The 25,984-nt window shown below is 38.9% G+C and overlaps 1 pseudogene; it reads right to left on the bottom strand.

Annotated features, from left to right (window-relative positions):
* Nucleotides 1–19,989, bottom strand: part of LOC106700638 (dnaJ homolog subfamily A member 1-like) — a 125,460-nt pseudogene extending 105,471 nt beyond the window's left edge.
* Between the last annotated feature and the right edge of the window lie 5,995 nt (nucleotides 19,990–25,984).

The following is a 25,984-nucleotide window of genomic DNA, read 5'->3' as shown; positions in this document are numbered from 1 at the left end:
CCAAGAAATATTTTATAGTTTTTAAAGATCCTGGAAATGCTGGTAAAGTACCACAATACTTGATAAGGAATAGCCATGGGCTCTATTATGTTTTATGTGCCAGTTAGCTCTTAATGCATTTACATGTCTCAATACATTATTAAATAAATATATTGAAGAAAAAAAAAGACCATAGAGATATTCTTGAACAGTATTCCAGGTCCAGAATTATTTGGGTTGAGAGTTGGATTCTGAATAAATCCCATAAGAGATGGAATGCTCTAGCTCAAGTTTTTGGTTTTTTCCCCTCATTTTAGAGGGAGATGCGTATTGAATGTCTTCTTTCCCTCAGAGACCTGGTGAACATATTGGTTAAATGAGACAACCGTTAATCAAGAACCCCGTCTGCCTTGGTATTCAGTTCAGTTCAGTCGTTCAGTCATGTCCGACTCTTTGCGACCCCAAGAATCGCAGCACGCCAGGCCTCCCTGTCCATCACCAACTCCTGGAGTTCACTCAGACTCACATCCATCGAGTCAGTGATGCCATCCAGCCATCTCATCCTCTGGCGTCCCCTTCTCCTCCTGCCCCCAATCCCTCCCAGCATCAGAGTCTTTTCCAATGAGTCAACTCTTCGCATGAGGTGGCCAAAGTACTGGAGTTTCCGCTTTAGCATCATTCCTTCCAAAGAAATCCCAGGGCTGATCTCCTTCAGAATGGACTGGTTGGATCTCCTTGCAGTCCAAGGGACTCTCAAGAATCTTCTCCAACACCATAGTTCAAAAGCATCAATTCTTCGGCACTCAGCTTTCTTCACAGTCCAACTCTCACATCCATACACGACCACTGGAAAAACCATAGCCTTGACTAGACGGACCTTTGTTAGCAAAGTAATATCTCTGCTTTTCAATATGCTATCTAGGCTGGTCATAACTTTTCTTCCAAGGAGTAAGCGTCTTTTAATTTCATGGCTGCAGTCACCATCTGCAGTGATTTTGAGCCCTCAAAAATAAAGTCTGACACTGTTTTCACTGTTTCCCCATCTATTTCCCATGAAGTGATGGGACCAGATGCCATGATCTTCAAATAAAGAATTTCCATTTACCCTTCTAGAAGCACTTCATCATATACTATTTGGTAAATAGTAAAGCTTGGTAAACCTGGTCTGCAATATTCTGGCCACCTGAGGCAAAGAGGGGACTCACTGGAAAAGACCTTGATGCTGGGGATGATTGACGGCAGGAGGAGAAAGGGCGACAGAGGATGAGGTGGTTGGATGGCATCATCGACATGACATGAGTGAGTTATCTCCAGGAAATAGTGAAGGAGAAGGAAGCCTGGTGTGCTGCCGTCCTTGGGGTTGCGAAGAGTGGGACATGACTCAAGTGACTAAACAACATTAAGCCTCTCATGTCTCAAGGTAGGTTATCATTTTCTAAATCTATATTAAGATTCAAGTCATAAGGTAACCAACTGTCATGGTTTGCCTGGAATAGAGTGACTTCCTGAGAGGCAAGGATTTCAGTGGGAAGTCTGGGAAATCGCCAGACCAGCAAAGACACATTGGTCAACATAACTGTAGAATAGATTCATTTCCTGAAGTTTTTTTTTTTTTTTTAATAATTTGCCAACTGGTTAATAGCTTTGATAATTTTGTTGTTTTTCCTTATAATATCAAGTTTGATCATGTTATCTCTGAATTTTTAAAATTCATTTTACTTGGTAAAATCTTAGAGGGAGACCAATATAGGACAAAGAAGCTACCATTAAAGGATTTCCCTTAAAAAAAGCCCTTTGTGGTTCAGAAGTAAGCCTGGTTTTCAAGCCATTGTTAGGTCCATCAGTTATAGTCTGTACTTAAGGATAAAAGATTTCTTAATGTTTTCTGTGGAAAAATAGGATTCTCTCTCTTTCTACATAAGTAGCCTTCCAAACCTTCATCCTTGGCTCTTTGAACAAAATAGGAGAGGAAGTTAGAAGCTTTTGCAGGAGCTGCAAGTTGGGTGAACATATCTAAGCTAAGGATACCTTGATTTTAGGACCTCTAGTTTGGAATGAATAGATCATATTTTCTCTCTCATCCTTTGGTACTTACTGAGTTGGAAATTTTCACCATGCATGATCTCTTGCAGCAGAAAGCAATGTTAGTACAAACAGGAGGTGTGGATGGAAATCAGTGACACATGCCTCTAATTTTCTTGTCCACATGACCTACACTCAATCTTAGTGATTTTGGTATTAAATCTGCCTACAATTCCCATTTACAAGTAATAGCTTTTACAGAGATTTTTTTTTTCCAGTTTCAGAACATCCATAGTAATATATGGACATGTATGTCTCTGTATACTTACTTCAGACTTATAGGCAATTAAAAAAACAAAGAAAACTGAAAAAAAAAGTCATGTTGGTGATAATGTTAACTTGCTTGTTCACTTTTTAATTTATTGGAAGTGGAATGAAGTTAAACTCTTAGCCTTTTATCTCTTTGCTTTTTGTCTACTCTTGTTCCTTGTCCAGTTTTGTTTTGGTGTTAACATTTTTATCTCTCAGAATTTGTATATAGAAGATATTATTAACCCAGTTAGCATACTTGTTGCAAATGATTTTCCAAAAATGTCACTTGACTTTCATTTCATGATTATTGCTTACAAAATATTTAATTATATTTTCAAAGTTATTGATTTTTTTCCCTTAGTTATTTGTTTTACTGTCACTTTTCTGCTTAGGGAGGGATGTAGGCATATTTCTTAATCATATCTTCAGTTCACTGGCAAAGAAATAAAATGAAGTAATTTTTCCCCCAATGTTTTCTTCTTTCTCTTGCATTTTCACTTATATGGCTCTAATCAAAGGATAAAACTTTTGAAGGACTGTCAAAATAGGCAAGAAATCAAAATTATTTACTAAATACAAAGTTGACTACACCCTTCCTGACATCAATACCAAGCTCTTAGGTTTCTCTGGGAAATATACCCTAAGGAGTATATTGTTAATCTTTTTTCTTTTAAGAGAGAAGCTGAAGCTTTACATCATAAAACACTGTTAACCTGAGAGATTTAAGTAGATCATTTTAGTCCTTTTCCCCCTCTCCTTGGAAAGTGGCATTCACATCGTCCTTACCTTCTTTTTTGTCAAGCATATTTAATAACATGCTCAGAAGCAGATGGACACAACCACTTGATGTGAAATCAAAAAATGTAAATCTTCTCAACTGAGAAATTCAGGTTAGTCATTGCAGAGTATGAACACTTGATCCAGTCTCTTCCCATCTTTTACGTTAAAGCTGGGCCACTTAACCTTCTCCCTACAGATTTAGCTTCATTTCACAATTTAATTTCAGGCTTGGGGAGAAGGAAAAAACACAAATTATAGAATTGACAAGAATGAGAATAAAATAAAAAAAGATTGTAAACCATTTGTAATGGTTTTCCTGCATACAAAGTTACTTACTGGATGCTTTACATATTCTCATGACAATCCTCAATGATAAATTAATTTGTATTATACCCCTTTACAGTGAAGAATTAGAGGTAAAAATGTGCCAAAGGGCATAGAGTAGCATGTGTTCCAATTGGGGGCAGGAGGAGAAGGGGACGACAGAGGATGAGATGGCTGGATGGCATCACTGACTCGATGGACGTGAGTCTGAGTGAACTCCGGGAGTTGGTGATGGACAGGGAGGCCTGGCGTGCTGCGATTCATGGGGTCACAAAGATTCGGACACGACTGAGCGACTGAACTGAACTGACATATAATATATTAGTTTGGGGTGTACAACATGATTAGATATTGGTATACATTGTAAAGTGATCACCACAACATGTCTAGGTAACTTAACAATCTGTTACAATACTTAGTTACAAAAATTCTTTGCCTTTTATTTTCTTGAGGAACTGCTATACTGATTTCCATAGTGACTACACTAGTTCACATTCCCACTAATAGTTCACAAGGGTTTCCTTTTCTGAACATTCTCACCAGCGCTCTTTTGTCTATTTAGTATTAACTGTTCTAAGAGGTATGAGATGATACCTCATTATAGTCTTGATTTACATTTATCTGACAGTGATGCTGAGCAACTCTTCCTGTGCCTGTTGACCATCTGTATGTTGTCTTTGGAAAAATGTCTTTCAGTTCTTCTGCCTATTTTTTATTTGGATTTTTTTTCCCTCCACTGAGATGTGTAAGTTCGTTGTCTATTTTGGATATTAACTCCTTCTCAGATACGTGATTTGAAAATAATTTCTCTTATTCAGTAGATTGCCTTTTCATCTTGTTCCTTTGCTGTGCAGAAGCATTTTAGTTTGAACTTGTACTTGTTTTGCTTTTTATGCTAGATTAAAAAGAAATCACCAAGACCAATGTCAAAAAGGTTACTTCCTATGTCTTCTTCTTGGAGTTCTTTGGTAAATTCAAGTCTCAGGTCCGTTTTGAGTTAACTTGTGTGTATGTATAGTGGTCCTTATTAATTCTTTTGCATGTGGCTGTCCAGTTACCTCAGTTCCCGTTATTGAAGAATCTGTCCTCTCCTCATTGTATATTCTTGGCTCCTTTGTTATAAATTAATTGATCATGTATGTGTGCATTTATTTCTGGTCTCTTGTTCTGTTCTATTGACCTATGTGTCTATTTTCACCCCAATACTTTACTGTTTTATCTACAAATCTTCTGACCTCTAGGCCAACCTTTGAAACCAGTGGGAGACATTAATCATTCTTACTGCCATTGTTGTTGACACCATATTTCCTTAGTAATAAGACTAATGTCACATACCTGACTCCGTGAGTCCCTGCTTTATCCCAGATTAATCTAGAGCGATACTGTGCATGTATGCTAAATCACTTTAGTCGTGTCTGACTCTTTGCGGCCCCATGGATTATAGCCCGTCAGGCTTCTCTGTCTGTGGGATTCTGCAGGCAAGAATACTGGAGTGGGTTGCTATGCCCGCCTCCAGGGGAATCTTCCTGTCCCAGGGATTAAACCCGTGTCTCTTAACATCCCCTGAATTGACAATAGGGTTCTTTATCCCTCCTATCACCTGGTAAGCCCCAGAATGATACTGCTGCTGCTGCTAAGTCGCTTCAGTCATGTCCGACTCTGTGTGACCCCATAGATGGCAGCCCACCAGGCTCCTCCCTATATTTCTGTTCTGGAAAGTGTCTAGATTTCCTAAGCACTATCAAAATGTTCTTTGCAACCGCGTCCTCAGTACACATCACTCAGCATCTCTTGTTGTTAATACTCTATTTGCAAACTTAGCCTCCATTGATAAACAGACAGCTCTTTGGACATTAAACACTCTATACCTCAGATTCTCTACCCCTGAGTTGAGATCTCATGAAGAATTGGCAGAAGAATTAAGATAAACAGGATCCACAGAGCACTTAGTACAGTGCTCATCACATAGTAAATGCTACAGAAATGCTTATCAGATTCTTTTAAAGCTCTTTAAAATTCCTGTTTCATTTATAATCAAGATTTCTCTGTTGCACAGTGCCTGAAGGTTGCATTTGGAATCAGCCTTTAATTCATCTTCTGAATCTTAAATGTGGCTTTTCCAGAGTTTTCCATTTACAAAGAGAACACATAGCCTTTATAAATGGACCTTAGACCCCACTGAGTTCACATATCTTTAATGGAGTTGTAAAAGATTTTTTTCATTTTTTAAAAACACTTTTATAAAAATGAATAGCTTTGGACTAAAATAGAAAATGTAGAATTAAAAATATTATACTTCACACTTGGCAAGGGTATATATTGTTTCATAAAACTTTTATGGGATGTGTATGCGTTAGGTTGCAATGTACATTATATATTTTATTCTGGGTCACAGTCATTACAGTGTGAAATAAATGAGTCCATATTATTAAGTATTTAAATTGTATGTTTAGAGTGGCTTGAGAATCATTGAATTCTATAATCTCACTGTCAAAAGAGACATAATATTCTATATATGTTCACAGAATTCAAAGCAATATTCAGTGAATAGTTTTTTTTTTTAGTTTTTGCTTTAAGAGAACATAAGCTTCTTTCTGTATATTTACCCCTTTTTAAATGTCATATTTGAGATTTGAATGGGCAGGAAGAACTGTAAACTGTGCTCTTAAATATTAAGGATAGAAATCCAACATCCCAAGTACTACATTATGTAAAACTTTAGCTGATATATACATGGGCTTTTGGAGTAGCTCAGCTGGTAAAGAATCTGCCTGCAGTGCAGGAGACCTGGGTTCCATCTCTGGGTTGGGGAGAGCCCTGGAGAAGGGAACAGCTACCCACACCAGTATTCTTGCCTGGAGAATCCCATGGACAGAAGAGCCTGGTAGACCACAGTTCATGGGTGGCAAAGATTGATTTAGCTCAATAAAATAGAAATCTTTTCTATGAATTACCTGTTCTTCAGCTAATCTATTTGCCAGTTTCTCCTATAGAAGACATAGTAATTAAAATTCTGCTTTAATATATTAACTTTCATAGTTTTCTTATTTTTCTTTATTTTTAATTCCTTCCCCTTATCTCTCTCCCTTGCTTCCTTCCTTCTTTATTTTTAGGAGATGGGACCTTTCTAGAAAATTGGTATAAATCTTGAATAGCTCCTTGAAATGCAATTGTATATACAGGATCAATTTTTTTTTAAAAGATTCACGTATGACTGAACATATTCTTTAGGTTTTTCTAAGTATGGGAGAAACCTCTGTTTTTAGAGGTTATGATTTATAGAGAAATAAGGAATAAAGTGAAACAATTTTCTGCCTTTGAAAGGGATATAATTCCCATGAATTCCTTTCACAAAGCATAAAAAAAGATGATTAAGCAAGCAAAACAATTGGCCAGTTCCTTTATCTAGCTGTCTTGAATTGAAAAAAAATTACTTACAATTTAGCTCTATATTTTTATATGGATAAGTGTCTATTAGGAACTCAAGTACATTCATAAAAATAGCATCTGTGAAATCTTAAGATGCCAAAATACTGTTGTCAGATTTTACTGTCTCTGAGAGTCTTGCCATGAAAGGTAAATTAATTATAGTTACATGTAACTTAGGTATAATACGGTTTTGCCCCTCTTAAGTTGTGGAGACTGTGCAGTTGTTATAATTGATCTTGCCTAATTGAAACCTCCATCAAGTATAGACCTTGTTAATCTAATTTAGATTATAAACCCAGTTAGTCTGGAGGGATTTTATAGACCTTGTTACATTCTTTTCACAGATTTTACTCCTCTCATTTCTTCTCTAGAGACATTTAGTCAATCGATGCTACCAAAAAAAAAAAAAAAGGAAACAATGACAGTGGGTTTTTGATGCACCTGGTTTTTTATATACATGCTTCTCAGCTGCATGTATATAAAATGAGTTACCTCCAAGTGCATTTCTATCTTGCTTCTGTTATTCCATACTTAACCTGATCCTATCCCTTTGAATATCTTGAATGGCACCTTGGAGAGGCAGTCACTTGCACATCTATTCAAGAGATTGTTTCTCCTACTCTGATTAAATACTGCAGACAAGTGGTTACTCCAGACATTACTTTTAACTCTTATTCTTCTTATTTAAATATGAAATATAAATTATGACAATCTTCTATTATTGAAATAGCTTTATCTATTGTGGCTTTCCAATTGGCATGATTATGTACCTTGCTTGATGGCTAATATCCAAGCCATATCTGAATTTAGCATTATATTTTAAGTCGGCTTTGAGTGTGGACACTTTGTTAGTAATTGATTGGCTCATCTTCCTCAGACAAACTCCGTCAGTCCTCACATAGCAGCATGTGGCGTGAAACCTGGCTCTGTGGAATTCTCAATTAAGTGTTGATAAAATAGTTACTGCTGCTACTGCTAAGTCGCTTCAGTCGTGTCCGATTCTGTGCGACCCCATAGATGGCAGCCCACCAGGCTCCCCCGTCCCTGGGATTCTCCAGGCAAGAACACTGGAGTGGGTTGCCATTTCCTTCTCCAATGCATGAAAGTGAAAAGTGAATGTGAAGTTGCTCAGTCGTGTCTGACTCTTGCGACCCCGTGGACTGCAGCCCACCAGGCCCTTCCGTCCATGGGATTTTCCAGGCAAGAGTACTGGAGTGGGGTGCCATTAGTTACACAAATAGTCTAATAGGAGGAGGACTGTGATTTGGACAAAAGGGTAAGTACCAAGAGTAACAAAATAACAAAACACCTTCCGTCTTGCTGGTTTTCTTTCAGTCCTTGCCTTTGGCTCTGATACCTGTTATTGGGAATCAGGGGCCACGTGTGATCATAATTGCAGTGTACCTAGCTTGCCATCCTCATTGTTAGCCTGTTTTGGCCATTATCCAGACTACTTGCATATCCTTATCCCCCAAAGAAATCAGCTCATTCTTTGTGAAGACAGTGCTAGCCATGTGCTCCTACACTGGTGTTAAGTACAGATCTCATCTCGAGAAGTCTTGATAGAGTAATTGAGGCAAAAGCCATTATTGTTAAATCCAGAGTTTACCTTCTTCAGGAAGACAAGTGACTTGTGAGCCTGTGAAATCATAAAGTACAGTTTATTCAATGTCAGCTCTGTCTTCTCCATGAATCCCCAGTTTCATACTGACTTTGGATATTTGGAGACCAGGATATGAGATAGCCCAGCTGGGTGTGAAGAGCCAGATGCCCTAGATACTCCTATGCCTCTGAAGACATAGCTGATCATGCGGCAGCCCTGGAGTACTGCCAGCCACTTGTGGTCTATGAAACAGGTGAAACTCGGGAGAATGTGTTCTCAGAGTGTCAATTTTAAATATATAATAAGCTTATAATAAAAGTGATAACAAACCAACAAATGGAATTGCTTATAGAGCCTTACTATGACTAGCAGTGCATCTAGTTCTACTCATGCTTTATCTTGTACCAATATCAACCTATGAGGTAGAGATTATGGTTGACCCTACTTTATAGCTGGAAAAAAAAATGGCTCTGAGCAAGGTTAAGGAATCTTCCCCCAAGCTGAGCAGTAAGGAAGTCACGGAGCTAAAATTACCCAGAAAAGGCTAACTCTAGAACCAGTGATCAAAACACTGCACTGATTTTGAGGATTTGGGGGAAATTTCAACTCCTTTAACAATGGCAGCCACGTTTTAAAACATATTTATAAATGCTGTATCAAACATTTTAAAACTATGACAACCTTTTTTCCTTTGAGATGAATTGATGAAAAAATTCTTTCAGAATGTTGTTAAGGGAGCAGAGGGTACAGCATTAAAAAAAATCAGCAATTCCAACAGTTTCATTTGAATTTAGAAATGAGACTCTATTTGATTCTTTTCAGCTCATTACAGTTGAGCTATATCAAAGAGTTGGACACGACTGAGCGACTGATCTGATCTGATTGTTTAAAAGTAAATTGTTTAATTTATTCAATATTAAACTTATAGCCTGAATTTTAAAAAATAGTTATTATTGACACCTCTTTGAGAATTCAAAGTTAGAGTCACTTCAGTTCAGTCACTCAGTCATGTCCGACTCTTTGAGACCCCATGGACTGCAGCACGCCAGGCTTCCCTGCTGCTGCTGCTGCTGCTGCTAAGTCACTTCAGTCGTGTCTGACTCTGCGCGAACCCATAGACGGCAGCCCACCAGGCTCTGCCATCCCTGGGATTCTCCAGGCAAGAACAATGGAGTGGGTTGCCATTTCCTTCTCCAATGCATGAAAGTGAAAAGTGAAAGTGAAGTCACTCAGTTGTGTCTAACTCTTAGCGATCCCATGGACTGCAGCCCACCAGGCTCCTCCGTCCATGGGATTTTCCAGGCAAGAGTACTGGAGGTGGGTGTCATTGCCCTCTCCCCAGGCTTTCCTGTTCATCACCAACTCCTGGAGCTTATTCAAACTCATGTCCATCGAGTTGGTGATGCCATCCAACCATCTCATCCTCTGTTGTCCCCTTTGCCTCCCACCTTCAATCTTTCCCAGCATCAGAGTCTTTTCCAATGAGTCAGTTCTTCGCATCAGGTGGCCAAAGTATTGGAGTTTCAGCTTCAGCATCAGTCCTTCCAATGAATATTCAGGACAGATTTCCTGTAGGGTGAACTGGTTGAATCTCCTTGCAGTCCAAGGGACTCTCAAGAGTCTTCTCCAACACCACAGTTCAAAAGCATCAATTCTTTGGGGCTCAGCTTTCTTTATAGTCCAACTCTCACATCCATACATGACTACTGGAAAAACCATAGCTTTGACTAGACAGACCTTCGTTGGTAAAGTAATGTCTCTGCTTTTTAATATGCTGTCTAGGTTGGTCATAGCTTTTCTTCTAAGGAGCAAACGTCTTTTAATTTAATGGCTGCAGTCATCATCTGCAGTGATTTTGGAGCCCCCCAAAATAAAGTCTCCCACTTTTCCCATTGTTTCCCATCTATTTGCCATGATGTGATGACTAGAGTCACTTAGGTAATAAAAATATGGCTGGCTCTGCAGTATGCAGGTTTATCTTCTCTTTTGTAAAGTGTAGCAAAGGTAAAGTAAAGCAGTGTTCATTTAACATTTATAATGTTAGCTTTTTTTTTTTTAAGCAGAAGTGATTACTGAACACTTACTACATATCAGGCACAGTAGCAAGCCCTGGGGAAAACAATGATGATTGGTCACATCCCTTCCAGTAAGTGGAGAGAAGAGACAAGTAAATGAAGCAATAAGCCCTGTGTCAAAGCCTATCCTGCCTGTCCTGGGGATATATGGCACCTAATACCAGCCTAGGAGCGGCACAAAGATCGTGGGATAGAAAAAGTAGAGGAAGCTTCTGTCCGGAGATGTGCTGCGGAAAGCAAGTGGGAGCTAGATGGAGGAGCTGGGTGGCCAAAATCCTAGGCGTATAAAAAAGATGATTCATGGGGTATACATTTTCCTTTTCCAAACTATCAAAAAGAAGAGAGGAAGCTGAGAAATCTGAAAAGGCGTGAGCTGGAGCAGATGGCACTTGGCATTGTGTATCTTGATACATAGTTTTGATCTTGTTCTGTGAAAATGGGGTGTATCAAGATTCCATTTGAGAGTCAGGGTGGGCCATAGTCAGATTTGTAATTTGGGATGATCATCTCTGGTGATGGCAATGTCGGAGCAGGGAGCCAGAATGGGGAAGAGAATACCAGTTAAGAGTCCGCGTGGGTAATAAGAAGCGTGATGCCAGGGGCCTGAATTGAAATCAAGGCAGGGATGACATGCTGACAACTGTTAAACAGGTAGAACTGAAGACTTGGCAGGTAAGTGGATTGGGACTGGGAGAAGAAGTGGTAGGAACATGTCTCAAAAGTCTCCCAAGAATCCAGTGAGAGTATTTTTAAGTTGTTGCTCTTCTTAGAGACTGGGATAAAGGAGAAAGAACAAGCTGGTGGCTCTCTGGTGGGGCTAGGAATGTAGCATGGTTTCCTGGTTTTTGATTCATGTAGTTAGCCAATGGTTAGGATGCCTTTAGAATTTCCATTGTTGACTTACTGGCCCATTTTAATTACTGCTCTGCTAATGAATCAACTGTTTCCTTGTATACAGAGAAAACAAGTTTATATTAACATTTCAATAAAAATGACATGAACGTAATCTCTGATTTACATATTCACTCTTTCCTGAGTATGGAAATATGGTGTGGGGATAGACAGTAGGTCTCAAGTCAAATGCTGCCTGGGTTCAAACCCTGTTTCCAGACTTAAAATTTCTGAGACTTTGGACAAATCACTCAACGTCTTTGTGCTTCGGTTAGTGTATCTGTGCAATGAGGGCGTCCCAGGTGGCACAGTGGTAAAGAACCCACCTGCCAATGCAGAACACATGGGTTCAGTCCCTGGGTCTGAATGATCCCCTGGCGGAGGAAAGGGCAGCCCACTCCAGTATTCTTGCCCAGGAAATCCATAGACAGAGGAGCCTGGCAGGCTCAGTCCATGGATTGCAGAGTCAGATACGACTGAGCATACACACACATAATGAGGTCAGTAACTCCCACCAGGAATTGTTTTGAGGAACAAATTAGCCGGGGTATATAAGGTGTCTGGCACATGGTAATCACAAAAGGTCATTAATTAGCATCTTTTCTACTTCTGTGCTAAATCTTGTTTTTGGAGCTTTGAACACAAGGACAAATGAGACATAATTATATTAGGCTGTGGTACTTTGTCTTTCATTAACTCACTTATCAGATGTGTTTAACACTAGAGAGTTCGTGTCCTTTTCTTTGTAAATAAATTTTAGTTTAGTGACATCCTCTGTTTTTAGAGTTTAAAAAGTAAAAAATGATTTCATTGTTTCCTGGAAAACCATGCTACTCTAATTTAATGGAAAAAGGATGTTGAATTGTGAGCAACTTCATCCTGAGTTTGATAGACCAGTTATCAAAAAAGAGAAACTACTTTTTTCATGTAATTTGGAAACAATTTTCTGGAACAATTTATTTTCTGATTAAAATATTTTAGTCTATTTTGCTTTGTATCATGAGTTGAAGTGCAAAGTATTTACAACACTGTTAGCCAAATATTTAAACAACATACTTTATGGCAAGATTTTCTTTTTCTTTTCTTCCTTCACCTTTACTGTGAACTTATATATCCTGAGAGTGTTTCTTGGAAAACTAAGTGAATACAAATCTGATTTTCCTCCATTTAGTTTTAAACTTTGTGCTTTCAGAGCTGGTTCCATGAACAACAATGAGTGAAGCAAGGCAAAGTTGACTTTCCAGAATGGCACAGTAGTTGTTAGGAAGAGAAGATTTCTTGTTCTAATGGGTAGAAAACTATCTTTTCTTCCCAAGGTAAACAATATCACATCCCCAGACCATGGCGAATACAGAATTGGATACATATTGAAATAATACATTGGCAGTAGCCATTAATGTTCAAAGCCCTGAGACGTATGCAGCCCCTTCTACTGCATTCCAGAGAATCACCTAGTTGTATGCACCCCCGTAAAGCTTCACTACTCAGTGTGTGCTCAGGGGTACCTGCAGGCTTCTTCAGTCTCCTTTTAGGGTGTTCTTGAGCTCAAAACAGCAAACCAAAGCAATGCTAAAACATGATTCACCTTCTTCATCCACTGTTGAACAGTGAGTTTTCCAGCGACTACATGATGTGTGATATCACAAAGCAAAAGTTCCTTGAAAAAATTCAAAATAATAACATTTTCTTCTCTTTTATTAATGTGAATCGTGATGTTGTATTAGTTTCAGGTTGCTTTCCGTATTAGTTGAAAATAATTCATTGAGATTACAAGCAAATCAATATTTAGATCCCATGTTAAAACTAATCCAGCTCAAGAGAGAGAAAATGGATAAGAATTTTTCTACCATTCACCCAAATATTTGTCCCTCCATGAAAATAAAAGTGGAGGATTTTCCATCTCTGATGATCATTTCCAAGAGGCATAATGTATTAGATGGATCTAAGTGGAAGAAATTTTAACTGGGAACATACTTTTAACCAAAACAATCAACAGATTGATTAGAGAATACCCACTAATACTATTTGTCTCTTTTGACTCCAAATAAATGTTAATCATAAATATAAATAATAGTTTGTAGGACATTTAGCCCCATAGAGTCACATAGGTCCCTTCTCTCAGGTAAGACCCTTTATGGATGTCTGTGATGACTAAGCAGGTACAAAGCAGTTATGTTACATTTCTGAGCAGGGGATGCTTGAAAAATTGTTGTCTCTGAGGATTAATGTTGTGGCAGCAAAGGGTGGATTGGCGAGGAGAGACCAAAGTCCAAGAAAATAGCTGGAAGGCTCTTACAGATGTTTGGGATAAAGAATTCCACTGTTAAAATGGAAAAATTAAGAAAAAAAGAGAGAGAGAGAAGATGCAAAAGAGAAACTGCAGAAGGAGAACTCAAAAAATGATGCTCTCGAATTAGGTCATGTTAGAAGCAGCAGAGTCATAAGCAAGTCAAAGTTTCTAGACATTTCTAGTGATTCCAGAAGCTGGTAGATTGTGATAAGGAAGACTTGGTCCATAGGGGAAAAGAAAGAATTCAGTAGTGAGCAAAAGTTTGCTTTCAACGCAGTACCAGCAAGTTAAATGTTTTGTACTAAGTTGTGAATAAAAAAAAATTTTTTTTGGATAAAAATGAAGCATTGGGCATGAAGTCTCCTGGAGCAGAGGAGCAGTGACGAAGTCAGTCAAAAGGAGGTCTGCCCTGAGCTTGAATGAGCTGGAGGAAGGAGATGAACCTGGACCACTGTTGCAAATTGGGTTGTCTCATTTTTTCAGGTAATTTCCACGCACCCTGAGGCTGCAGAGCACTGTGCCAGAATCTAGCTGGAGCTTTATGAACTGTCATGTAGGGGGAGAAAAGAGTGTACAGGTCTATTAAACCTTGAGGCTATAATCACAAGCAATCAACACATATTTCAAATGAAGTGTGAGTTGCTCAGTTGTGTCTGAATCCTTGGAACCCCATGGACTGTGCCTCGCCAGGTTCCTCTGCCCATGGAATTCTTCAGGCAAGAATACTGGAGTGGGTTGCCATTCCATTCTCCAGGGAATCTTCCCAACCCAGAGGTTGAACCCGGGGCTCCGTCACTGTCGGCAGATTCTTTACCATCTAAGCTTAATCATATATGTCATTGTCTTCATTGACTATTTGTGGAACTAACGTCACTGTAATGACAGCATGTTTTTGCACATAAAAAGTTATGTCCATCCGTTACAGAAATAACTAGCACATCTCCTGTTTGGATAGGGGTAAGAATGGCAGCTTCTGACAGTGGGAGATGTACATAGTGAGTGTCACTGTTTATTTATTGAAATTGTCTGAGAAGAAAGAGCGGCAAGTAGGCTAGTAACACACTTAGTGTCAACAGTGGGACGCTAGCACTCTCCTTACATGGCCGATGTTTAACAATACTGTGTATTTATGAGACATTTTAACCTTGGATGTTTTTAACTGTGAAATACCTAGATCATATTATGTATAAAAAAGTATTGACTGGGAATCAAATTTATGGAGAAAAATATCTCCCTTTGGGTTGAAAAATTGACCACTACTAGAATATAATTTCTGAAAATGCAGCCTGAAGGAAATTCACTAGAGGGTAATTTTTCAGTGCAGTAGGCAAGTTTTCACAGGATTCTGACAGCCTCTCTCTCCCTTTCTCTCTTTCTCTTAACCTTTAAGGCATATTTTTGTTCTAAATATGCTTCAACATTATTACTCCTTAAGACATCTTGTTTAATTCATATAGTCATATGACATATGAAGCATAATTAACGCCTAACATCAGAGTCTGGGTTGTTAGTCATGATTTTTGAATGATTAATTTGCAAAACAACATAAACATCTTAAGTTCTAATTTTGATCAGTAATGATAGACACATGTACCATTTTGTGAACAACATCCTAAATAACTTCGCAGCTCCTAGGTTTTTTTTGTTTTGTTTTGTTTTTTCCCCTTTCCTGAAGAATCCAAACACCGTCTGACTTTTCTTTTCAAGAACGTAACACTGGCCGTGTCATCCTGCTCCAGAACCTTCGGTGGTTTCCTACTGTTTGATAAAAGTAGAAAATTCTTAAATTGGCAAGTAAGGATCCTCTAATCCAATTCCAGTATGTTGTCGATCAGTCATGTCCTACTTTTTGTGACCCTGTGGACTGCAGCATACAGGTTTTCCTGCCCTTCACCATCTCCTGGAGTGTGCTCAAACTCAGGTCCATTGACTCAGTGATGCCATCCAACCATCTCATCTTCTTCTTCTCCTGCCATCAGTCTGTCCCAGAATCAGGTTCTTTCCTCAGGAGTCGGCTCTTTGCATCAGGTGGCCAAAGTATTGGAGTTTCAGCTTCAGTCCTTCCAATGAATATTCAGGGATGATTTCCTTTAAGATTGACTGGCTTGATCTCCTTGCAGTCCAAGGTACTTTTAAGAGTCTTCTCCAACACCACATTTAGGAAGCATCAATTCTTTGGCTTTCAGCCTTCTTTATAGTCCAACTCTCACATTCATACATGATTACTGGAAAAACCGTAGATTTGACTAGATGGACCTTTGTCAAAAAAAGTAATGTCTCTGCTTTTTAATATGCTGTCTAAGTTTGTCATAGCTTTTCTTCCAAGGAGCAAGTTTCTTTTAATTTCATGGCTGCAGTCACCATCTGCAGTGATTTTGGAGCCCAGGATAATAAAGTCTGTCACTGTTTCCATTGTTTCCCCATCTATTTGCCATGAAGTGATGGGAATGGATGACATGATCTTTGTTTTTGAATGTTGAGTTTTAAACTAGCTTTTTCACTCTCCTCTTTTACCTTAATCAAGAGGCTCTTTAGTTCCTCTTCACTTTCTGTCATAAGGGTGGTGTCATCTGCATATCTGAGGTTATTGATTTTCTCCCAGCAATCTTGATTCCAGCTTGTTCTTCATCCAGCCTGGCATTTCACATGATATACTCTACATATAAGTTAAATAAGCAGAGTGACAATATGCAGCCTTGACATACTCCTTTCCCAATTTGGAACCAGTCTGTTATAACATGTCTGTTTCTAATTTTTGCTTCCTGACCTGCATACAGGTTCCTCAGGAGGCAGGTAAGGTGGTCTGGTATTTGCATCTCTTGAAGAATTTTCCCCAGTTTGTTATGATCCACACAGTCAAAGGCTTTGGTATAGTCAATGAAGCAGAAGTAGATGTTCTTCTGGAATCTCTTGGTTTTTGGATGATCCAATGGATGTTGGCAATTTGATCTCTGGTTCCTCTGCCTTTTATAAATCCAGCCTGAACATCTGAAAGTTCTCGATTCACATACTGTTGAAGCCTAGCTTTAAAAATTTTGAGCATTACCTTGCTAGCATGTGAAACGAGTGTAATTTTGTGGTAGTTTGAACATTCTTTGACATTGCCTTTCTTTGGTATTGGAATGAAAACTGACCTTTTTTGGTCCTCTGGCCACTGCGGAGTTTTCCAAATTTGTTTGCATACTGAGGGCAGCACTTTAACAACATTATCTTTTAGGATTTGAAATACCTCAGGTGGAATTCCATCACATTCACTAGCTTTTTCGTAGTGATGCTTCCTAATACCCACTTGGCTTCACACTCCAGGATGTCTGTCTCTAGGCGCATGATCACACCATTGTGGTTATCCGGGTCATTATGATCTTTTTTGTCTAGTTCCAGTATGTTTACCTGATTATTTCCCTTACATGGTATACTCATCACCCCCTCTAGGCCTTTACTGATGGTGAGGATTTTAATACTAAGTTTTATAACATAGTAGTAGCCGAAGGTGGCATTTAATAGGCGTTTCCCTTAGGAGCAGTTTTTAATATTAAGTAGTGCACAAAGTTTTAAATATTTCAGGCATTCTTTGTAGATTCCTCTAAGGTACATTTGCTTTTATGAGTAAAGGAAGTAATAGGAGTTGAAAGAAAAGACAGAGGGATGGAGGGAAAGAGAAAAATAAACACAGAAAGAAGAGAGAGAACTCTATCTATTTAGTTGCAAAGTAGTTATGTTACAAATCCAGTCAAATGAGAAGCTCTCCTTAAGAGTTAGTTTGGACACAGATTTCATTCCACAGTTGGACTTTCTTTCTTTTTTCCTCTGGGCCATTTTGGCATAATAACTTATTTTGGGATGTTAAATATTAATAGTTTTATATATTAATGATAGGCCTTTGCTATATTAAATTATAAAATCTATTCTATTAATGGTAAAAGTCCATATCTTATGAGATGGTGTAGATCATCGTAACAACCAATACTTCAAATTAAGAAAAAGAAAAAAAACCTCTTGGAGCTTAGTACTGACCTGGTTCCATTTTATATTCAAATGTTACCTTGAATGTCTTGGTCTTTTCACTATAATCTATATAGATAAGTGTTAGTTGCTCAGTCGTGTCCGATTCTTTCTGACCCCATGAATTGTATCCTGCCAGGCTCCTCTGTCCGTGGAATTCTCAAGGCAAGTATGCTGGAAAGAAAGAAAGAAAAAAAAAATACTAGAATGGTTTGCCATTCCCTTCCCCAGGGGATCTTCCTGACCCAGGGATTGAACCTGAGTCTCCCCTGTATAGGTTAATCTAGTAGCTTTTACAAATTTGTTTGTGTTTCAGATTAAAACTATTGAGTGCTCCCATTTTTTATATTTTTGGGCATATCCTTTTAGTCTCTCTAAATTTCTTCTCCTGACTCCTAATATCCTTTATAATGATTCTTCTCTCTATCTGAGAAATTAGGTATTTTTTCTGTCTGTCTGTTTTATGCCCTATGCCAAGACTTCCTCAGTAGATGACGTTGGATAAGTTCCTAACCTGCCTGAGCCTATATATTCTTGTCTGTATAATGGGGATAACACTAACACTGACTTCAGTGAGGTTATACATGTAGAGAAGCTGATGTGTGCTTAGATTATAGTAAGCACCCAATAATAAGCATGCTGTTAGAACGTGTGAAGCCTGTGTGGGTGAATGTTTAACTGAACATCTTACTGTAGCCCTTGTGTCTATCCTGAATGTCAGATTGGCTGAGAAGAAGAGGTGCAATCTAGTGCTCAACAAGCCTTCTTTCATAGACTTGCTGTGAGTAAGCAGCATGATATTTTAGAATTCAAGTATTTTTGAAACTCCTTTTGAAAGTATGGTTCCTAGGCAGTAAATGGTCCTTTATTCCACTACATGGCACCAGTAAAAAAAGAAAAAAATCATGAAGAAATATTGAGTAATTCCTTGCTAAAAAATCCAATTTTTAATGTATAGAGTTAGGCATGAAATAGTTTTATTTTACAGTAATTGCTAAGTTTGGCTATTTTGTGAAATATTTTGATCAGGCCTCATTTATTTAATTGACTTCACTTCTCTATGTATTCATTAAATAGTTCCACAAATACTTACTAAACATATACTATATGTTTGGCACATTGCTAAGTGCTTAGAATACTATGGTAAACAAATAAGGCTCCTCGTCTCAGAGAGCTCGCCATCTCTAAATAACTTCTCGATGTATTTATATCTTGACATTAAAATTGACATGGAACATTTCTTGAAAACCAATTAGGAAAACATCTACACTAAAATTATATTTTTCCTGTACTATGTAATTTTCAAAAACACTACCGCTGTGTAACATATACAGATATAGCCAAATAATGTCAGTGTGATGAATTAAAAGACACATTGCCTTTTCTTATTTACAAATTAGATTTTGAACTGTTTATTTAGGTGCAGTTTAGCATAAAATATCTCTAATTTTCTCATCATTCTGGTAAAACTACTTCAATATTCATCTATATTATGTGTAATGAAAGCATAGCTTGGATTTGACAGGGAGAAACATCGATTTTACATATAAATTCTGACCATTTATGCACTTACATGGGTTAATTTGCAATCAGACTTGGTAGGAATCAGAATATATGAATAAAATTGTACACAAATGCGCAACAAGTAAAAACAGTGCTTCTATTTTTCTTGAATACTGCAGTGAAAAACTGAGAAGTGGTATGTATGATCATATACGTACCTGGTCTTTCAAAGATGCAACTTGCTGGGTTTTTTTTTTGTTTGTTTTTCTTTTCCAATGATGTAACAACAGCTCCTAATATACGGAGCAGATGCACACTTATAATAAGCTTCTAAATATTGTGGTAAAAACCAGAAAAAAACTTTGCTTAATATCACATTGTTTAGAAGGTTGGTGGATTGAAGAAGGGATTTTTTTTTTAAGCCACTCATAATTTTGATGTATTTTTCTCAGTTCTAACCCCAAATGTGTTGAATACACAAAAAGCGTTTTCCAGGGCTGAAGCTTAGGCTTCCCAAACATACATCTCTCAAATCTGCTTAAGATGTTACTATGCAACCCAGTTTTATTTTTTCATCCATTTGCATTTTTAGATGCGTTTCTCTCCCTCTCTGGTTATTAAAGTTGGCGGCTGCATGGGGGAGATAGTGAGGCCCACTGTATGTCGGTGTCTTTGTGGAAATCACCTGGGGCCGAGAGTTCCGTCTTTCTCACCTTATCGTATCTGGAACACAGATTTGCTCTGCTCGTCATATTTTGGCATCTGTGAATCACCGTCATGTTGTCATATTCACAGTTACAAAGTAGCCGATGGGAAAGGAGCCAACTACTTGAGGCACTTTCAATGGGGGAAAAAAAAAAGTCTGATTTCAGCATTATTCATTGGAAATGCTACTTGTGAAAGCATTTACTTCAGTTTCTGAGATGCTGGCAATGACTTTAATAGGCAATGCATAATCTTGCTTTTTACAAGTGCTCCTATGTACTAGAGAGTGAAGCAACCAGTAATTATTGAGAGCTACAGGTAAAACGGCAAGTTTAGGAACCCAGAGGGAATACTTATCTGTGACTTATTTACATTTTATCAATAGTTGCTGCAACTTAAATGGACAATGAACAAATCATGTCAATAGAGGTTATTTATGAGAATTAATTCTCTTAATCATGTACTAATCCCTTATCATTTTACCTTTCTTCATAAATTAAAATGGGCAAAATTAACACTAAATTTTAAAATTAAGTGAATTCAGGGTAAATCCTGAAAAATAATAGCAAATAAATTTGTTAAAAGAAGATATCTAATGTTTTTAAGTGAAGTTAAAATCCATCATAAGTATAGGCAAAAATGCTAAAAATATTTTAAACATTATGTTTTGTTTTAGCTCTATATGTTTAGTAAAGGTTTCTCAGTAAATTAAGTTCCCATCTCTGTGTACCTATCTCTTTGTATATTATTTAAGTTAAGAGGATTCCTTTTGGTAAACTTCATGGAGATACAGGGTGTAAACACACACATGCACAGAGAATGACTCTACAACTTCTAACTTCATTAAGGTTCTTCCAACTCAACCTAAACTTTGAATTTATGAATCTTCTCAAATGGTCCCCTAGTAATTTTATGCACATTTTGCTGTTGTTTGAATGACTGTGGTGACAAGATGGCAGTGCTAAGGCAAATATCCCAGGAAAGCTATTCACTTACAATGGAGTGTATAGATATTTCCTTAAGCAAGCATTTATAAAACTTTTATTCTATGAATACTATTTGTGGTGGTATACTTTGAAAAATAAATCTCAAAGGACTGTAGTTCAATACTTTTGGAAATTCTACACATTCGAGTTTTACTTAGAGCTTCATAATGAACATTAACCTTTAAAAGTGTCTGCAGAATCCTTCAATAAAAACACTTTACAAAAACACTTCAAAATATATTTGGCCACCGACTATTTTTTCTCCCTTAAAACACAGTTGTACCTCAGGGAACATATTTTGTTTGGAAAATCTATCTTAACAGAGAGACTTATGGCTGCTTAAAACAATTGAAGTGTCCTTCAAAGCAGAATGGTGAGCTACATACGTATTCTAGAAGAATCAGCTTATTTAGTTTTTTGGCAGTTCTGTTCTAGACCCACATCTTAATCATTCAGACAACCGCATCATTCAGAACACCACTCCTAACACAGGAATGCTAGTCTTTCCTAGGGCTTGCATCTCCAAATCTTCACAGCGGAGTTGTCTAAGTTTTCAGTCTTTCTGTGGATGGTATCAGAAGGAAATGGCAACCCACTCCACTCTCCCTGCCTAGAGAATCCTGTGGACAGAGGAGCCTTGTGGGCTGCTGTTCATGGGGTCGCACAGAGTCAGACATGACTGAAGCGACTTAGCATGCATGCATGCATTGGAGAAGGCAATGGTAACCCACTCTAGTATTCTTGCCTGGAGAATCCCAGGGACAGAGGAGCCTGGTGGGCTGCTGTCTGTAGGGTTGCAGAGTCAGACACAACTGAAGCGACTTAGCAGCAGCAGCAGCAGATGGTATGAGGCCCAGGCCCACACTGATGACATATGGGAACATGTTGAAGCTGGGTGGCTCAGCCTGCAGAGGCTTGAAGCAAGGTTTCCATTCCTGGCCAGAGATTAAGTGGGGTCATGGCAATGAGAGCACCAAACCCTAGCCACTAGACCAGTGATCAGTGACAAGGGCCTGGCCCTTTGGCTTTGCAAAAAAGATTCCCCACAAAGATGGAAAGGGGTGAAACAAATAAAGTGTTTATTAGGAGGAAAAGAGTATTATGCCTATGGATACACAGTCCCGCAGACTCAGAGTTGCAGTCTTGTGAATCATTTTTATGGGACATTTCTTCCAGGGTTCCTTTGGTCAGTCATCTTAATTTGCCTCGTTCTGAGTCCATATTTGGTTTATCTCTGTATCCTCTCACGTGTGTACATGCATCTCTTAGCCGAGATTAGTTTTGCCAAAGAGGACTTTGGGTAGTTGGCATCACTTACCATAGGATGACACTCCCTCCATTTTTGACCTCCAAGGAGGCTTTCTGTGAATGTGTAGTCAGGAAGGTATCCTGGCTTTGAGAATGAAAAGTACGTGGTCTTTCATCTCTTATCTGGGCAGGGCCCAGCCTCCTCTCTCAATTGTCCTGCTATTCTTGTCTAGGAGTTATCAGTCCACAAGGAATGAATCGCCAATTGCTTTCCTCTCTGGGGCGTGGGGACATCTACTTCCTGCCTCAGTGTGAACCATTTTGCAGAAATACATGCGTGTTAAATGAGATGATCTTCTGAAATATGGCAAACAATTAATGCCTTTAATATAAAAAGAACTTCTACAAGTGAATATGAAATAGATCAAGAGTCTATCAGAAAAATAAGCGAAGTATATGAACAGGCAAATTCCAGGAATGAGAATAAAAGTAAGCTAAGTACCTGTGGCGGATTCATTTCAATATTTGACAAAACTAATACAATATTGTAAAATTTAAAAATAAAATAAAATTAAAAAAAAAAGAAATTTGCCTTCAATAGTGGACATGAAATCCAAATTAGAGCAAAATGAGATCTCATTTTCTTTCACCCATCAGATTGCCATGTGGATTCACGTCTAGAGCTGGTGAAAGTGTAGGGAAATTGACACTCTTAATTTACCAGTGGATTATGAATTATAACTTTATTTAAAGTATAGTCTGTCAGTAGCTATTAAGATTTTAAGTGTATCTCTTGATCCAGTATATTTAACTCTGGAGGAAAAAAAAGAAATAGACATTATAAATTTCTTCCTGGCTGAGTTCTTCAACCTTCCCTCCCTCTTACCTCCCAGCCTTCTGCATCCATCTATACAGATCCACCTCCTTATCCCGTCCACTGTTAGCTCAAATGCCACTGCTGAGTCAGTCAAGGTGGAGCTGAGCATCTGGGTAGCACTGCTTATGGTGAACTTAGAGCCGCTGCTGTTGGCCAAGTTCCAGGTACCACTAACCCACCCAGTCACCATCTCTAGAAGCTACTTCTCCCACTATTCTTGTGATGTTTTTCGGTTGAGATGACTTCCTTTTGCAGAGGATGAAGTCAGGCTTCTTAAATCTCGAGATTTCAGCTTTTGGGAAATGTAGCTCATTCAATTCATACACACATCGCTGCCCCTCCCTCAGTGCACACAGGATCTACACGGTGAATGTGAAAGGTTTCCTGAAAGACGCTGGTCCAGGGTAGTTGGTGGTTTTAGTAGCTAAGTGGTTTCTGACTCTTGCGTGGACTGTAGCCCACCAGGCTCCTCTGTCCTTGGGATTCTTCAGGCAAGAATACTGGAGTGGGTTGCTATTTCCTTCTCTGGAGAATCTTCCTGACCCAGGAATCGAACCCAGATCTCCCGCCTTGCAGGAAGATGATTTACTGGCTGAGCTATGAGGGATGCCCCGCCCAGGGTAGCAATCCTTTCTGACTCTGTGTCCTTAAAGACTAGTTGACTGTCCTAGACTCCTTTCAATCTCAGGGTAACTTTGCTCCCAGGAACACTTGGCCTTCTCGATCGGGCCTTGGTCATTAGCGATTTAGATGACCAAGGATGACCATTGGATGTGTTTGTATAACGTTCTAATTCAGACGACAGTTAGGAACTCAGGGTCCTCTGGAGCTACCTCCATCTTTTATGCAGATACCTGGGAGGAGCATTGGCACCCTGCCTTAAACACAGCGAAATACACTGAGGAAGGGCTGATGACCATCTCTCATCAGACCCTTGCCCAGCAGAATATCCTGCTAAAATAACTGAAGATGATGGAAATTCTCACACCGAGGCTGCCTCATGGCGTTTAGATGCCAGTTCTCTGAAGACAGTGATCTGGAAGCATTGTTTTCCTGCCCTTGTTTACCTAATCAAGCTCATTCTTATGAACCACACATATTCACTCTCTCCTGCTGGCAAGAACAGCCTCTCCAGGAGTCCAACCCACCACACTCATCAGGTTTAATTTCTGCCTAATTGTCTGCCTTGCCAGACCCTCCTCCTCTGTTCAGATTCTGATTTCAGAGTCCCCTGGGGTGAGCCTTCTTCTCTCTCCCCCACCTCTTCTCATGAGATCATCCATCTTCCCAGTGTCAAACTCAGCCTTTATTTTTATACCTAAATGTGTATCTCTAGCCCAGAAATTTGGCCTTCCCACCATTTGGCAGTGTCTGGAAACATTTTCAACACAACTGTGTGAGGGATATACTGTCATCCGGTAGAGAGGGGCAAGAGACGCATGTGCTCTTTGTAGGGTAGTTCACAGCACAGGGCAGAAGCATCTGGACTAAGAGTGAATAGTGTGGAGGTTGAAACTCCCTGTTGCTGAGTGAGACAAGTTCTGTTCTAGAATCATGTATGCAACATTACCACTTACGTGTCAGTGTGGTCCACACACTTGATATTGATAAAACAGAAATATTTTCTTCCCCAATTCTCTGTTATTTTTCCTGTTTCAGTCCCATCTTGGTAAATGGCAGCATATCCTATTTTGCCTCCCTGAGACTTGGGAGTTAATGGTGCTTTCTCTCTGTCTCATATCCAATCTCTCTCACATCAGCAAATCCTGGGAGCTCTATATCCCAGCATCATTCTGGCACCATCCCTCTGTCTCTATGTCACTTGTAACTGCTGTATCCAACCCCCATCATCTCTTTCTTGGTCATTACAATAGCCTCTTAACTGCTTTCCTGGCTTCCACCCCTGACCCTTGCTAGCAATTGACACAACAACAGAATTTTAAAAATATAAATTGGACCAGTGCCAGCCCTCCTTCCAAACCTCAGTGTTGTCCCTTTTGCACTTACAAAACCACCCTGAAGTCAAAACCTGGGCCTATGCCCATCTTCCTGACCGTGCTCAGAAGCCTTCCTACTCAGAGGATTTCTGCTTACAGATTGCAGCAGCTTTATCCCCATCCATGCCTTCCCTGTTGGACTTCCTTCTTCCTGGAAGGTCCTACTGCTGGATTCCTCCCAGACTGATGGCTGCTTGTCATTCATTAGTATCTTCGATCAAGTGTCACATCTTCTGAATGTACTTTCAATGTTATACAAAATGCAGTGGCCTCTCCCATCCACTGGGAGTGTGTCACTTGTTCTCTTACAGTATTTAAGTGGCTTTGTTCATTTTAATAGCACTTTTAAATTTAGATATAATTGAAAAGTAACATAGTTCTAGGTATACAACATAATGATTTGATATTTGTATGTATCGCAAAATGATTACCACAATAAGTCTGGTTGACGTCCATCCCCATACATCCATCACCGTACATTGTTACAATGTTTTCTTAGTAATGAAAAATTTTAAGATCGATCTCTTAGCCAAATTTCAAGTACACAATTCACTATCAGTAACTATCGTCACCATGCTATTCCCTCCTCATGGCTTATTTAATTTATAGTTGGAAATTTGTGTTTGGTAACTCCCTTCACCTTTCCCCCCACTCCACCCCCACCAGTAATTAGCAGTGTTCTCTGTATCCATGAGCTTGGTTATTTATTGTAGTGGTGATGGTGGTGGATTTGTGGATTTCAGTTACAATTTGTCTTGCTCTGTCTGATTTATTTCACTTAGCATAAGACCCTTAAGCCTATCCGTGTTGTTGCAAATGGTAGATTTTCTTTCTTTCTCATTCCTGAATTGTATTCCACTGTATATACATACCGCATTTTTTGATCTGTTCATCCATCAGCAGACCCAGAGGTCATTTCCAAATCTTGACTGTTAAAAATAATGTTGCAGTGAACACTGGT

The sequence above is a fragment of the Bos mutus genome, chromosome 27 (assembly GCF_027580195.1).
Source record: "Bos mutus isolate GX-2022 chromosome 27, NWIPB_WYAK_1.1, whole genome shotgun sequence".
In the NCBI taxonomy this organism is placed as follows: domain Eukaryota; kingdom Metazoa; phylum Chordata; class Mammalia; order Artiodactyla; family Bovidae; genus Bos; species Bos mutus.
Note: the sequence above shows the minus strand (reverse complement) of the source record. Positions and strands in the feature narration are given on the sequence as shown.